Source organism: Oryctolagus cuniculus, chromosome 1 (genome assembly GCF_051225735.1).
Source record: "Oryctolagus cuniculus isolate XC-2025 breed Fujian yellow rabbit chromosome 1, ASM5122573v1, whole genome shotgun sequence".
Taxonomy (NCBI): Eukaryota; Metazoa; Chordata; class Mammalia; order Lagomorpha; family Leporidae; genus Oryctolagus; species Oryctolagus cuniculus.
The window spans coordinates 175,163,765-175,179,138 of record NC_142867.1 but is presented as its reverse complement, the minus strand read 5'-3'; positions in this window follow the sequence as shown (position 1 = coordinate 175,179,138).

Sequence of the window (15,374 nt, the reverse complement as noted above, 5' to 3'; positions counted from 1 at the left end):
TTTCTCTACCCGGTATGTTTCCCTAAGTTTTCTTCCAACAATACTTCTCCCTCATTTCTCTTGGCCTCTCCCCACAGTCCGTTTCCAAGTCTAAGTTTCTTATAGGTTTCACTTTCACTTTCAACCTGCAGTCTGTATCTGAGTCTAAGTTTCTTCTTGCTTTCACTTTAAATCCTAACTTCTTTCCCACAGTCCGTATCCGAGTCTATGCCTAGGCTTTCGATAGCTTCTTCCGGCACCTTTTCTGTCCGGCTTTTCCCTAGGCTCTTTGCTAGTCTCTCTCTCCGGTATTTTCCACTTCTTCCCGTTTCTTCCCTCTTAGGTTTCCTATCCGAGTCACGGCACCATTATGTCGCTCCCCCTCTTCATGGAGGAACGACACTAAACCCTGCCTAGGCTTCATATCCGAGTCACAGCACCATTATGTCGCTCCCTGTCTTCGTGGGGGAACGGCACTAAGCCCTGCCTAGGCTTCATATCCGAGTCACGGCACCATTATGTCGCTCCCCGTCTTCATGGAGGAACGACACAGGACCCTGCGCTGTTCTTTCGTCTGCTCGGCCCTCCCAGGGTTTGCTGCTGGTTCTTCCCGGGTTGGCTACCGACCCTTCCACCTCCGTGGAAGGGCAGTTCCCCCTGCCACATTCCCCACTTCCGCGGGGGAGCGGCACACCGCCGGCCGGCTCTCTCGGGGGCTGCTCAGGTGTTCCTTCAGATAGATGTTCCTGGTGCATGTTGTCTCTCTCCTCCTTTATAGTCCTCTTCCACCAATCCCAACTCTGCTACCCACACGCTGAGTATGCTGCTCTCCTCCAATCAGGAGCAGGTCCTGCTGTTTATTGGTTGAACTGGAGGCAGCTGTGTAGAAGCTGTTTTCTCCTCTCCCAGCGCCATATTGTGGGAGAGCAGATGCATAGAATAAGTCTTAATTCCAGTAACTTAGTCTAGTCCGAGTTGCTCCCCACAATCCATGTTTATTTAAGTATTTGGAAAGTTTCAAAAATAGTTACATTCTTTTACAATCCAAATGCAAAATCATGTAATTGGCCTCAAATACATGTGAGGAATTTTTCAGCACTCTATAATGAAACATTTTCTTCAAGATTCATCCCAAAGATATGAACACTTTACTGTCACCTGTAAACAATAAATGTGGCAATGTGGGGATGATAGAAGGTAGTGGGGCTGCACGTGGGGATAAGAGAGAAAAAGAAAGAGGTTAAAAAGTCTTCAGCTTTTATCAATGCTTTAAATGTATAACGCTACATCCTACATTGGCATACAAAATGAAGCATTGAAGCTAAAAGATTTAAAAATGTGAATTTTTTAGGAGCTAATAAAAAATTAATTCCAATACCTGAGAAACATAATAGTATGTAGTTACAATATATTAGTACTGTCTTCATATTAATGCATTCATAAGAACTTCACTCTTTAAAGAGAAGTGGATTTGTTGTATTTTATTATATTGAAATAATGGCTGACACAATACTTCTAAAGTCTCATGTAATAAATACATATTCTAAAGTAAAATTTTTATTAAACAGGAACAAATTAAGGTTACAAAAAGAAGCACCCATAAAAGTAGGCTTTTAACCTTTTATTTATTTACTTTCATATTATTTGAAAGAGAAAAATACACACACACAACACACACACACACACACACACAGACCATCCATGGGGTCATCCCCCAAATATCTGCAACAAACAGGGCTGGGCCAAGCTGAAATTAGGGCCGAGAAACTCAGTCTGGTTCTCCCTGCAGGTGACAGGGTCCCAATCACTTGATCCATTATCTGTAGCCTTTGTGAGTGTGCATTAGCAGTAATCAGGAGTCAGAAGAGTTGACTCAACCTAGGCATTTAAAATCTAGGTGCCCAAGAGGCCTCTTAACTGCTCTTTCAAATGCCCACCCTTGAAAGTATGTTTCTCTAAACATATGGTTTGTATAATATTCAAAATGTGAGCATCAAATTCTGAAGAGTAAGAATTTCATTCCATCGAAGTAAGTGATTTGGGAATATTTAGCGTTTTTTAAATTTCCTAATTGATTAGTTTACATAAAGACAACTGATTTAATGTATTTCATATATATATATATATAGTTTATTTATTTATTTATTTGAGAGGTAGAGTTACACACAGTGAGAGGGAGAGATAGAGAGAAAGGTCTTCCTTCCGTTGGCTCACTCTCCAGATGGCCGCAATGGCCCAAGCTGCGCCAATCCGAAGCAAGGAAACAGGTGCTTCCTCCTGGACTCCCACATGGGTGCAGGAGTCCAAGGACTTGGGCCATACTCCACTGCTATGCCAGGGCATAGCAGAGAGCTGGATTGGAAGAGGGCAGCTGGGACTAGAATTGGCACCGATATGGGATGCCGGCACCACAGGCGGAGGATTAATCTACTGCACTACGGAGCTGGCCCCTTATATATAGTTTTAAGAGCATAATGATATTTATAACTCTCACTTTCTCTTCCATCATCTTTTATTCTTCCTTTCTTATTTTTATTTTAACTTTTGCAATGAAATATTTTCAATTTACTTTATGATCACAGGCATAATCATCCACTAAATAAATAATTAAGAAGTAGTAAGTAAAATATAACACTGTTCCTCAGGAGTATAGACAAGGGTTATAAACAATAATCACTTCTCAAAATGTGAATTTCACTCATATATATTGCATTTTTTGTACTTTATATATTAGTTACCACAAATCAGAGAAAACATCATTATTTGTCATTCTGGACTGGCTTACTTCACTATGCGTAATGGTCTCAATTTGCATCCATTTTGGTGTGTCAAACAGGATTTCATTCTTTTTAAATGGCTGAATAGTATTTCATCATGTTTGTGTGTTGATGTGTGTATTCATAGACTCTCAGAATGGCAGATGTCCCAAACAGCACTCTGGCCTCAGAATAAGCCCTTAAGACACTCGGATCTGGCTAAAAAGCCCATGAAAGTTTCTCAGGCATGGAAAGCCAAGACACTGTGGCAAGAAAAATTACCTAAATGAAAGATCTCTGTGAGTGAGATCCCAGTGGAAAGAACGGGCCATTGAAGAAGGAGGTACATTTCTCTGAAGGGAGGAGAGTACTTCCACTTTGACTATGGTCTTATCTAAATAAGATTGGAGTTTGTGAACTCAAGAGGCTTCCATAGCCTTGGCAGCTCATGATAAGAGCCCTGGGTGATCACTCATCATAAAAAAGAGCCATCAATTGTTAAATCAACAGTGGGAGTCACTATGCACATACTCCTCATGTAGGATCTCTGCCCTTAATGTATTCTACATTTTCTTTATCTAGTCATCAGTCTATGGGCATCTGGATTGAATGCATAGCTCAGCTATTATGAATGGAGCTGCTATAAGTATCAGGGTACAGGTAACTCTTTTATATGCTGATTTAATTTCCTTTGGGTAATTCCCAGGCATGGTGTGGTTGGGTCATTTGGTAGATCTATTTTCAGGAAGCTGTGGTTTAGGACAAAACTGTCATCTAAAGTACAAACAGAAGTACATCACGGAATGCCTTGTATCTACATTAAGTAGTAGGTATTTTTTAAAAGATTTATTTATTTATTTATTTGATATAGTTATACAGAGAGAAGGAGAGACAGAAAGAGAGAGAGAGAGGAAGAGAGAGGGAGAGAAGGAAAGAGGGGGAGAGAGAGAGGGAGCAAGAGAGAGGTCTTCCATCTGCTGATTCACTCCCAACTGGTCACAAAAGCCAGAGCTCTGTCGATTTGCAGCCAGGAGCCAGGAGCTTCTTCTTGGTCTCCTACACTTGTATCATCTTCCACTGTTTTCCCAGGCCATAAGAAGAGAGCTAGATGGGAAGTGGAGCAGCCAGGACTCAAACCGGCACCCATATGGGATGCCAGAGCTACAGACATTGGCTTTATCCACTATGCTACAGCGCTGGCCGCAATAGTAGGTGTTTGATTTTTATTCTCAACTTCATTCTGTACTACTAAATGCTTTAAATTAGTGTTAGAGCTACAGAGGAAACTCAAAGAGTTACGCATTTTATGTTTCTCATCAGTACCTTTTATAAAAAAAAAAAAAACAAACTGGTGGAGTTTGCAAATTTATTTATTTGTAGTTTAGGGTGACAAACTCATAGAATATGAGACTCACACCATGTTTTCTAACCCCTACACCAGCATAGCTAATAAAATGTACCTAAATATTCTGTTGCTGACTCATAATATTGTGCCGTTCCTTAGCCAGTATTATTGGCTCAGAAGTGCTGGCTGAGGTTAAAAGCAACATATTCAATTAAGCAAATATAGGTCAAGAACGGGGCCTAGTGTGTGGCGATTATATTAAGTTTTAAAAATACTCACATATCTTTGAAATGGTTTTAGATGGTTTTGTTTAGTGAAGTGGAAATGAGGGAGGATTAAAATCCTTCCACTTAAACTGGTTTCTTCAGTACTTGTTTCTCAAAACAGCCCACAGTTAAGCTTTGAAAGTAGTATTTGTGAGCAATCCTGTTGTTTGAATGTTCTAAGTTTTAGAAGCTTGACACAGCAAGAAGGATTGAGTTTCCTAATTTTGTTTTATCTTTTCTTGTGCTTTAACATAGCTGTAAGGATACACAGTAACTACACATGGATTTCAATACCCATAAAATGAAATCCAAATCTTAGACCTAGTACTATTTTGCAAATTTCCCTGAACAATGTAATGAAAAGATAAACTAATTCAGGTAATTCAAGAGATTAACTAGAAATTTTTGTTGAAATACAGAGAGAGAGAGAGGAGAAGTGTTTTGGTGAACTTGTTTACATAGAATATGGACTAGAAGTTGAGCTACAGAACATGTATTTGGGTATGTGTGTGTTTGTAGATCATGAGAGCTGTCTAGTAGGTGGAGCCAGAGCTAAGTGTGAAAAACATAAGTTATAGAATATAAAAACAGGGAAAACTAAAGACACCAGTGAAATATCAATTTATGGAGAAAAACTGAAGAAGAACATTTTGTACTGAGTTTGAGATGGATGGGTAAAAAGAATGACAAGTTAGGAGAGAATGATGAAACAGAATAAAACATGAATTTTTTCATGGAAAACATTGTTAAAATATAGCAAAATAAACAAATAATAAGAGAGAACTTTCATCTTTTTCACTGAGAGATACCTGTGAATCTGGTTGTTCCTTTAACAAAATTGCATTAGAAGAAATGAAATAAAGGTTCACTGGCCAAATGAAATTAAATCAGTTGGGCAATATGTCTTGATAGTGAGTTTTCTCAATTAACTTAGAAATTTATAAATAAATATTTGAAAGGAAAGAATAGCTTTGAAGGAACTGCTTTGCAAATTTCAATGAGGAATTAAGATGAGATGGTACTAGAAGGGTATCTTGTCAATGTGAAAAAGGTATGGTGATTTTGAACAATAAATATTTATCTGAGCTTTTGCTGTCATACTACTGTTTTGTACAGATTGTGATAAAATATAAAATAAATGGAGTAAGAATTGAATTAGGAGATAATCTTAATATCATGAAGGGAGAAAATATAGCAAGGATAGCTATATCCACAATTAGATATCAATGCAAGAATAAGTGGTTTTATAGTCATTTATTTCTAGATGGGACTGTATGAGTAGTTCTGACCAATGAAAGGTGAGGGGGAGTTTTGTGGGTTTCTCCCAGGCTGAAATATACAAGGAGATGAGCCACATTCTGTTCTCTCTTTTGCCACTTGAGACAAGTTGCTCATCTTTAATATGTCAGCTTGAGTCTCTGAATGACTTGGAATAGACTACCATACCCCATTTCTCACAGTTTCTGTAACCCATAACTAAATTTTGCTAATCAAGACACAAATTCTATTATGTGAGGTTACTCATATTTTGGGAATAATTTAAAGCATTATCTGAACTAATAAAAATGTTTAGGAATACAGTTTATAAACAGTTCCATATAGGAATTGTTGAAAACGCCCATTGTTATGTGTGAATATATTTTCAGAGTCCTTTAGTCAATGAAGTGCAGGATCATAGTATGTAAAGAGAGAGGTGAGAGAACACACATGATTAGAAAAAAAAAATTACGATAAGACAATGGTAAAGTTCAGACATAATGATAGTTCTTATTTACGGTAATAATTTTAAAACACTTGTAAATTATTATATAACCTTTCTGTTCAACATCATATTTATTCCCACAATCAAAATTTTAAGTCAGGAAGGAAGGATTTTGCATTTATTTCAAAAGAGAAGAAGCTAAGACTCCTACATCTTTTATGATATTTCCAAGGTCATGGTACTAGGATGTCATGAAATCACTTTTTTTGCAGATGATACACTAAGTTCAAACTCAATACAATCAATGATGGTGAAGAAAGTGTGAGTTCATGGTGCAGAACTCGTGTCATGCTGGAAGAAGTATAAAGTCATTTGTTAAGCAAACATTCTGCAAAATTGGAAAAGTCTGAAGTGAGCAGATGTATTTGATCTTTCGACATAATTATATGGAGTGGGCAACAGAGAAGTTGAAATAGCACTCAAGGCTGCTGCCGTGGCTCACTAGGCTAATCCTCCGCCTGCGGCGCCGGCACCCCAGATTCTAGTCCCGATCGGGGTGCCGGATTCTGTCCTGGTTGCTTCTCTTACAGTCCAGCTCTCTGCTGTGGCCCGAGAAGGCAGTGGAGGATGGCCCAAGTCCTTAGGCCCTGCACCCGCATGGGAGACCAGGAGGAAGCACCTGGCTCCCAGCTTTGGAATGGCACAGCGCCGGCCGTAGTGGCCATTTGAGAGGTGAACCAACGGCAAAGGAAGACCTTTCTCTCTGTCTCTCTCTCACACTATCTAACTCTGCCTGTCAAAAAATAAAAATAAAAAATAAAAAAAATAAAAAAATAAAAAAATAAAAGAAACAGCACTCAAGAAGTAGCATCTTGGGGCCTGTACTGTGGCATAGTGGTTAATGCCCTGTCCTGAAGCGCCAGCATCCCATATGGGTGCAGGTTCTAGTCCTGGCTGCTCCTCTTCCAATCCAGCTCTCTGCTATGACCTGAGAAGGCAGTGGAAGATGGCCCAAGTACTTGGGCCCCTGCACTCTCATGGGAGACCGGGAAGAAGCTCCTGGCTCCTGGCTTCAGATCAGCGCAACTCTGGCCATTGCGGCCAGTTGGGGAGTGAAGCATCAGATGGAAGACCTCTCTCTCTCTGCCTCTCCTCTCTCTGTGTAACTCTGACTTTCAAGTAAATAAATAAAAATCTTAAAAAAAAAAAAAAGTAGCATCTGGAAAACACGGGATTTCGTTTAAGCCATCTCTTTCAGTTGGTGAACAGGAAGGAAAGAAAATGCCATCTAAATGTGCATCCCTATCAGTTCAAACACAAGTATACAAAGGCCGTAGAATGCAGTTTCTAACTTTATGTTAATCTCATGAGTAAATACATACTCTGTTACTTTAGAGCATAATGTACTGCAGTCTCAGAACAATGTTAAGTGTGATCTATACGCTTCTTTTCAAGTACTTTTTACTCAGTATTTACTAAATGGGTTTCCATCTTGTGGAGGATCTATAGATCTCAGATGTGGTGTCTACTCCAATGTGGTAGGAAAAAAAATTCTATTACTTTATATAAATTAATGAAGCATACTAACTTACACAGACTAGTGAAAGCAACTGTTAACTACTTTATAAAATAGAATGTATTAGATGTAATAAAGTTTTAAGATTTAGAGGTTGGAGAAATGACTTTTCTTGGGGAGAGGCGAAAATTACTTAGAGGAAGAGGTTTTCTGTTGGCTTTTAAATAAAGAGATTATCTTTTCTGGAAAAATCTGTATAAAGCAAATGTGAGAGAAAAATTCGTAAAGCAAAATGTGAGGGTAAGGAAAACATTGTAGGTGTGAAACAGCAAACAACAAATGGTAGTATTTTGTTGGAGAATAGAATAAAGATAGGACATATGAATAAAAAGAAATTTTTATCAAAGAATTGCTGTGTGCTTTGCCTTTTATATATTACGTCTCATTTACTGCTAATAAAATCACAAGGTAAAACTTAATACAAAACTTGTGAGAAAATAGATGCTTAGAAAACTTAAGCAATTTGCAGCAAATATTAAAGGTATGAGCTATACTTAAGACATTCATATCCAAACCCTTAGTGTTTATACTGGCTGAGTTTAAATATCACAATGAAACTAGTTTACAGAAGACTTGAACACTACACCTAGGATTATTGAATTTCCTTTGATAGTGTTCAGGGAGAAATAAAACTTGATTTTTTTTAAAATTTATTTTATTTACTTGAGATGCAGAATTACATAGAAAGAGAGGGAGAGACAGGGAGGTCTTCCATCACTGGTTTACTCCCCAAATGGCTGCCACAGCCGGAGCTGGGCTGATCCGAAGCCAGGAGCCAGGAGCTTCTTCTGGGTTTCCCATTGGTTGCAGGAGTCCAAGGACTTGGGACATCTTTTGCTGCTTTCCCAGGCCATCAGTAGAGAGTTGGATCAGAACACAAGTAGCTGGGACACGAGTTATTGCCCAAATGGGATGCCAGCCTCTCAAGCAGTGGCTTGACCCTCTATGCCACAATGGTAGCTCCTAAACATGATTCTACAAAGAGAAGACTCTAACAGTGGAAGAGGCTGGTTGTTCTGGTGGGAATACATATGGCAATATGTATGCATATTCCATATGGAATACATATGGCAAAAAATGATGGAGTAGAGGCACAATGAGAAGGAAAACTGCAGAATGAATGACAAGAAAGATGATTGACAGTATCACATGTCTATTTGAAAAAAGGAGGCTAAGTGAGTGGTGAAGATCTTGTGAGGTAGCTTCAAATATCTCTACTACTCTGCAGCCTTGGAAAATTGATTTATGCTTTTGACCTTCAATTTTCACATCCGTAAATTGGAGATAGTTATGAGCCCTATTTCAGAATTGTCATCTCTTTTAAATAAGGAACTCATGAGAGCATTTTCTGGAGTTTCCAGCAAATGGTAAATATAAAATGAACACTGTTAGTATGGTTATCAATACTGCTTTTGCATAAACTTTCTCATTATTATTTCTCTCATTCTTACACATAGATAAGTTTGCATTCCACATAATCTTCGAACCATTAACACAAGTTCTTTGTTTTGGTAAATATGAAAGTTATGAAAATACCCTAGAATGTTTTGTATATTTTGTTTCAGAAGAAATCTGTGATTATAGTAGGGAAATGGATAGTCCAGTGAAATGCCTGCTTTATAGTAAGTTGAGGATCTTTATTTCTACTTTGGCTTCCTGAAATAATATTGTTTATTTTATGGACAACTATAGTCAGAGACCAGGGCTTTGCTGTTCGGGAGCATCTCACTGTGGAGCAAGCTAAGGGTTTAAAGATTACTATTGGCAGGACACCAGGAAGGAAGCAAACCCTCAGAGAAAATGACTTTAAAGAGGTGCTATTTTCTCTGTTCTTTGATGTGCATATTTCTTGACCAGATGGTAGTAGCCCCATGGTGAATTACTTCAGGCAACAGGTTTTTACTTAAAAATGTCTTTCTTGAAAACGAATGGATCTTTTCTGGTTTAATTTTTTTGAGTAGAAAAATGATAAAAAAAAAATGTCCTGAATTTAAACGTACTTAATCTTACATAGTATGAATGCATATGCATGTATTTGGTTTGTACATGTACACATGCACACATCTAGATGTATCCTTAATCCCTGGGAAATTACTTTTCTTAAAATATAATTTGATTCTATCTCAATAGCTTCTTGATGTTTTTAATTTGATCACTGAGTATGAAATGTATTGATTTTGATATTTCAAAAAATGAAAATCTTTTGAAATCGAAGAACATATGATTGATTTCAGGATTAAAATGATGTGCATGGATGTTCTAGAATTCAGGGAAAGAAGATCTATCCTTGCAAAACTTGTTAATTTAATTATGCAGGACAATCATAGAAAAATTTCCTATGGAGTAGGAAGACTTTAATAGTAAGAGCCAGATGAAAGATGTAAGAAGTAATACAGTATGGATGTAACATTTTAGCATTGAAACTACGTTCTTTAAAAAAAAAAAAACAGTTTTATTTCCTTACTAGGAGGCCAAATTCTTGCAATGTTAGCAAAACCTGAAATGGAATATTTCTACCTACAGAGAATCCTGTCATGTATTCCATTAGGAGAGACCAAGGGATTTAAAAGGGCTGCAAAGCATAGTCATCTTACTTAACAAGGAAGATAGCGTATTTTTCATACACACATATAGATAGATATAGATACACATATATAGATATAGATATACAGATGCTCTTTGACTTACTATGGGCTTATATCCTAATAAACCCATCTTAAATAACTAATATCCTAAGTAAAAAATGAACTTAATATGCATAACCTATAGAACCTCTTATCCACATAGTTCACCGTAGACTGTCGTTTGTTTAACCTTATGATCAAGTAGCTGATGGGGATCACTGGCTCTTTGCTGTTGCCAGCATCTGGAAAGAGTAGAGTGCTGCATTTTGTTAGCTCTGGAAAAGATTAAAATTCAAACTCAGACTAATCTTTCTACTGAATGTGTATCGTTTTTGAGCCATTGAGAAGTTGAAGTCACTAAACTGTAAGTTAGGGACCATTTGTAAAATGTGTACATGTTTAGATATATAAGATTTGTAATAAAATGTGTGCTTATTGCATTTCTTTGAACTTTTAAGGCCTTTTACATGAAAGAAGTGTTAACACACAATTTGTACAATATAGAAATATATGGCACTTTATATAATTACATTACTCAGAAAATTTAAAATTGTTATTTTGTTCCAAGTTTCCTGCATCTCAAAACAATGGCTTTATTATGGGAGACATAGAACTACTATTCTGGATAGTAACTGAAATAATTAATGCGTTGTAGTAGTGCTAGTAGTGCTAGTAGATACTATCATTTCTTCCTTTTTAAGAAGAAACACTGAAGCATCATGAGATCAAAAACTTTTCACTTGATTACATCGCTAGAACAATGTGATGAAGTAAGACTACTCTCCAAAAAAGTCTATCTTTTGGATACATATTATAAATTATTAGTCTGTAGGGGTGAATATCACTTATCCACTAAGCTTAAATATTGTCCACTTCAAAATATGAATAAGAATTGATATTTAAAATTTTGAAAATTGTTTATTTGAGAGGCAAGGAGAAAGTTCCCACTTATTGACTTACTCCTTAAATGTCTGGAACAGCTGTGGCTAGGCCTGTACATAGCCAGGAGCCCAGAACCCAATCCAGGTCTCCCAACAAGTTGCAGAGATCTAATTACTTAAGCCATCATCTGCTGCCTCCCAGGGTGCACATTAGTATGAAGCCAGAATTGGGAAAGGAGCCAGCTCTATAATATGTGATAACATTTTAACTGCTGAGCTAAATGCCTGCCCCGTAATTCCTGCTTTTCAATGTTTACTATTTAAGGCATTCCCCTTCTCTTTTTTAGGTGTTAAAACTCCTGATCACTGTTTGGAAGCAAAATATGTATAAATGTATATGCATTTTTCCATTCGATAGTGAGAAAGATCAAAATTTTGAGTTTTCACAGTCTTACTTATATTCTACATAAGATACAGTAAGTAGAAATCCGTTTTTTCTCACTGTTTTCCCAAATGTTACTTTTGCTTTATTTTGTATCAAAATCTTGAAGAATGATGACTCTTTCAATCTTAGAAGGCATAGACATACTGCATTCCATACAGAGTCAACTTCTGCAAACACAATCTCATAACTGCTTCCAAAAGAGGGAAAGGATTGAGCCCTATTTTGTTACAGAAATCTTCAAACTTCTAACATGTCATTTGCAGTAAAAAGTATTTTTGCTTTTTTGTTAAAAAATCATTTGGATATGTATGATTTTAATAAAGATTCATGAAATATATCCTTACTATATGCTACCCATTGTCATGATTCTATTCTGATTAAATTTGTCTTGCTCCTTTTTTTGTACCTTTTAAAAAATTGTTAGTCTTGACAGACAACTTTGATGTAATGACAAGCGAAAGATGACAATCTGCAATTTGAAAAACATTCATCTAGACGGTTGACAGTGGTAACTATTTATTGTTTTTTTTTTTTTTCATTTTCTATTAGGTAATTGAAAGGTGACTTCTCTATTTCCTACAATAAAAATAGTCAACACATAGGTTTTATTTGGACAGAGGAAAAAGAAAGATGTCTTCTTGTTGTTTTTGTTGACTTGTTTGTTTAGAATAATTCATATTTCTGCTTTTGTCATAATTGAATAAATTGTCTTGGGGGTGAAATGGAGAGAATCTGGCAGTGACAGTTGGAATATGCTCCCTAGAAGAATAAAGCAGCCTATTAGGCTGGGATTTATTTTTAAGATCCATCTGCAATTAGAGATATTATTGACTGATGTGTGGGCGATCTTATGAGACTCACCAAAGGTTGTTGTGGCAGCAGCCGCATTTCTGAGTTTGAAGATGCAGTGTTATTGTGGCCTGGCTGAAGCCTAGCAGCAGGCAGGTGGAGCTTCCTGGCAGAATCTATTCTCATGAGGCACACACCTGCTGTCAGACCACTTCACAGAAAGAAAGGACAGAGGAACATGTAAACCAGCCTTCCTCTTTTGATGTCCTACAAATGGTTAATCTCAATGGAGAAATCATCTGATATGATTGGCGCGTAGGCAGTTGGCTGAGGGATGTTGTAGACCCAGGCAACTTGGGAAATGAAGCTAAGGGGAAAATGGAGAGTAAATTACTGTAAACGTTTGCCTTCAAATTGAAATAAAGATTAATGCTCAGTTGAAAACAACAAAATTTTCCTAAGGATCTCCTGTACTCTCACTTGCAGTGTTTTATAATGATTACATAAGATTATAAAAATAATTGCTAGTAGCCCTTAGCATATTGTGTATACACACACACACACACGTACACACACATACACACGCGCGCGTACACGCGCTTACTCACGCAGGTGGTCTATTGACCTCATTATTTAACTTTCAGCAAGGAAAGTTAGTTAGGACTGTTCACATTTGTGTTTTCTAAGCCTGTGTGTGGAGCCAAGCGATCAACACTAATCAAGCTGAAGGTGAAGTGCAAACCTCGTAGCCCAGTGCTCATTTTTGATGGGAAGCTTCATATTTGCTCTATTACTAGAGACTCTAGGGAGAGAGAAGAAAGGTTAAATGTTTGCCTGCAGACTTGTCAAGTGGCTTGTGGAACAGAGAAAGACGGAAAAAAGAACCAAACAAAGGCTCTATGTTTTTTTGTCCTACTTTATTTTATATTACTTTTGGCAAGGTTTAACTTAATGTGTTATTGAAAGATTAGCACATGTAAGTAAAATTCTGACTTACAAATCATAGGCTTTGAACATTTTCAAAACTCATAAAATTGTTTTACATTTAATATTAGAAAGTATGGGACATCTCAAGGGCAAAATATAGTTTCCATAATTGTGTTACTCGTGAATTGGTACATTTTCCTGATGGTTACTGGTAATGAAATTCTTAAGTTTTTAAGACACATGGCAGCCCAGAATTTTGGGTGACAGTTACATTCTGTAAGCTTCCAGCTGCATTATTCTATGGCTGTTTACAACCTTAAGGTTTCTGAAATGCTGTCAGTCTTCTTCCATATTTTTTTAAATTTTTTATTTATTTGAGAGGTAGAGTTACAGACAGTGAGAAGGAGAGACAGAGAGAGAGGTCTTTCTTCCGTTGGTTCACTCCCCAAGTGGCCGCAAATGCTGGAGCTGCACCAGTCTGAAGGCAGGAGCCAGGTGCTTCTTCCTGGTCTCTCATGTGGGTGCAGGGGCTCAAGCACTTGGGCCATCTTCTACTGCTTTCCCAAGCCTTAGCAGAGAGCGGGACTGGAAGATGAGCAGCCAGGACTAGAACCGGCACCCATATGAAATGCCGGCGCCGCAAGCGGAGGATTAATCTACTGAGCCACGGTGCCAGCCCCTTCTTACATATTTATATATTAACACTACAATGAAAATTAATGAATAGAAGGAAAATATTTACATCTTGTATTCCATTATCAACTAGAAGTCAGGTTCAATATTATGTACAACAGTGTATAAAAATCAAAGATCTTTCTCTCTTAGCATTGGTAAATCTAAATTGCTCGATAACTAAATTGCTAGATTGGTCTCTCAGTATTATAGCAATGTTTTCTTTTAACCTTGAATATGTTTTATTGATTTCCATAAGAACAAAAGACTGAATGTTTCATCAGGATAAATTATAGGAATAGTAACTTTTGTTCTATAATTTCTACTTTTTGAATTTTTCCTCTTCTTTTTAAGGAAATAATTTTGGTCCAGAGTTTTAATTCATTGCATAGAGTGATAGTGGGAGTCAGAGGAAATGTGTGTTACATTTATTGATTTTTGTATTTTAGGATCAAAACTGCAATCTACACATTTTCAAGTATCTAAAAGCAACCCCTACCTCACAGACTTTTCTTGTTGCTGCTACTTTAGGGCGGAAATGTAAAATAGAGAGCCATTAAGTGGATTGAAATTCATGAAATCTAAGGTGTTAGGTAGTTTGTGGAGTTTCTGTGTGTTCTCAAAGGAATTAGGCATTCCTAGAAGAGGCTTCTTGATAATTATTTGAGTGTACAGTCGGTAGGATGTACCAGTGAAGGGACCCGTCTCAGAGCTCCTGAAAAATATCAGTAGGCTTTTGCCCAGAGAAAACTTAGAGCAATAGAGTGAGTAATGACTATGGCAATGGCAACAATCAGGCCAGTCTTTGGTAAAAGATCAGTCCATTTCCAGTTTTCTAGCTCCCTGTAAACTTTCAACAAATACATAATCCCAGATACATATTGTGAGCCTTAAAAGCAGCTGAAATTGCATTTATCACCAGTTGCCTTATAAGTAGATTCTAATAAATATTTATTTTGATATACTTTAAGTAGTTTGAAAACATTTGGAGATTTTATCATTTAGGGAAAGAAATGAAAATATACTTTGTGAAAATAGAATTATTTTATTTATCAGCAATGAATTATAATAAATCACTTCTCTGGGTGTCAGTTTTTTCTTATACAAAATAAAATTAATAAACCAATTTTGTAGAGTTATTAGATTTAAATGATTTTTGAGTAATAAAGAATAGGCATTGAACAAATAGTAGTAAGTACAATATGAGATACTTGTGAATGGATAATAAAGAACAAAATGTAGTGTTACAGAAAGCAATTCATTACATCTATCAACCCATTTTAGCTATGAGACACTTGAGGATATCCACAGGGATTGGTGGCAAATTATTAGGAGATTTAAACATAGTTTTTTTTTTTTTTTAATGAAAGTCAAGACTGGAAAAATGTTTTGGGAGTCTTTAGCATACAGAA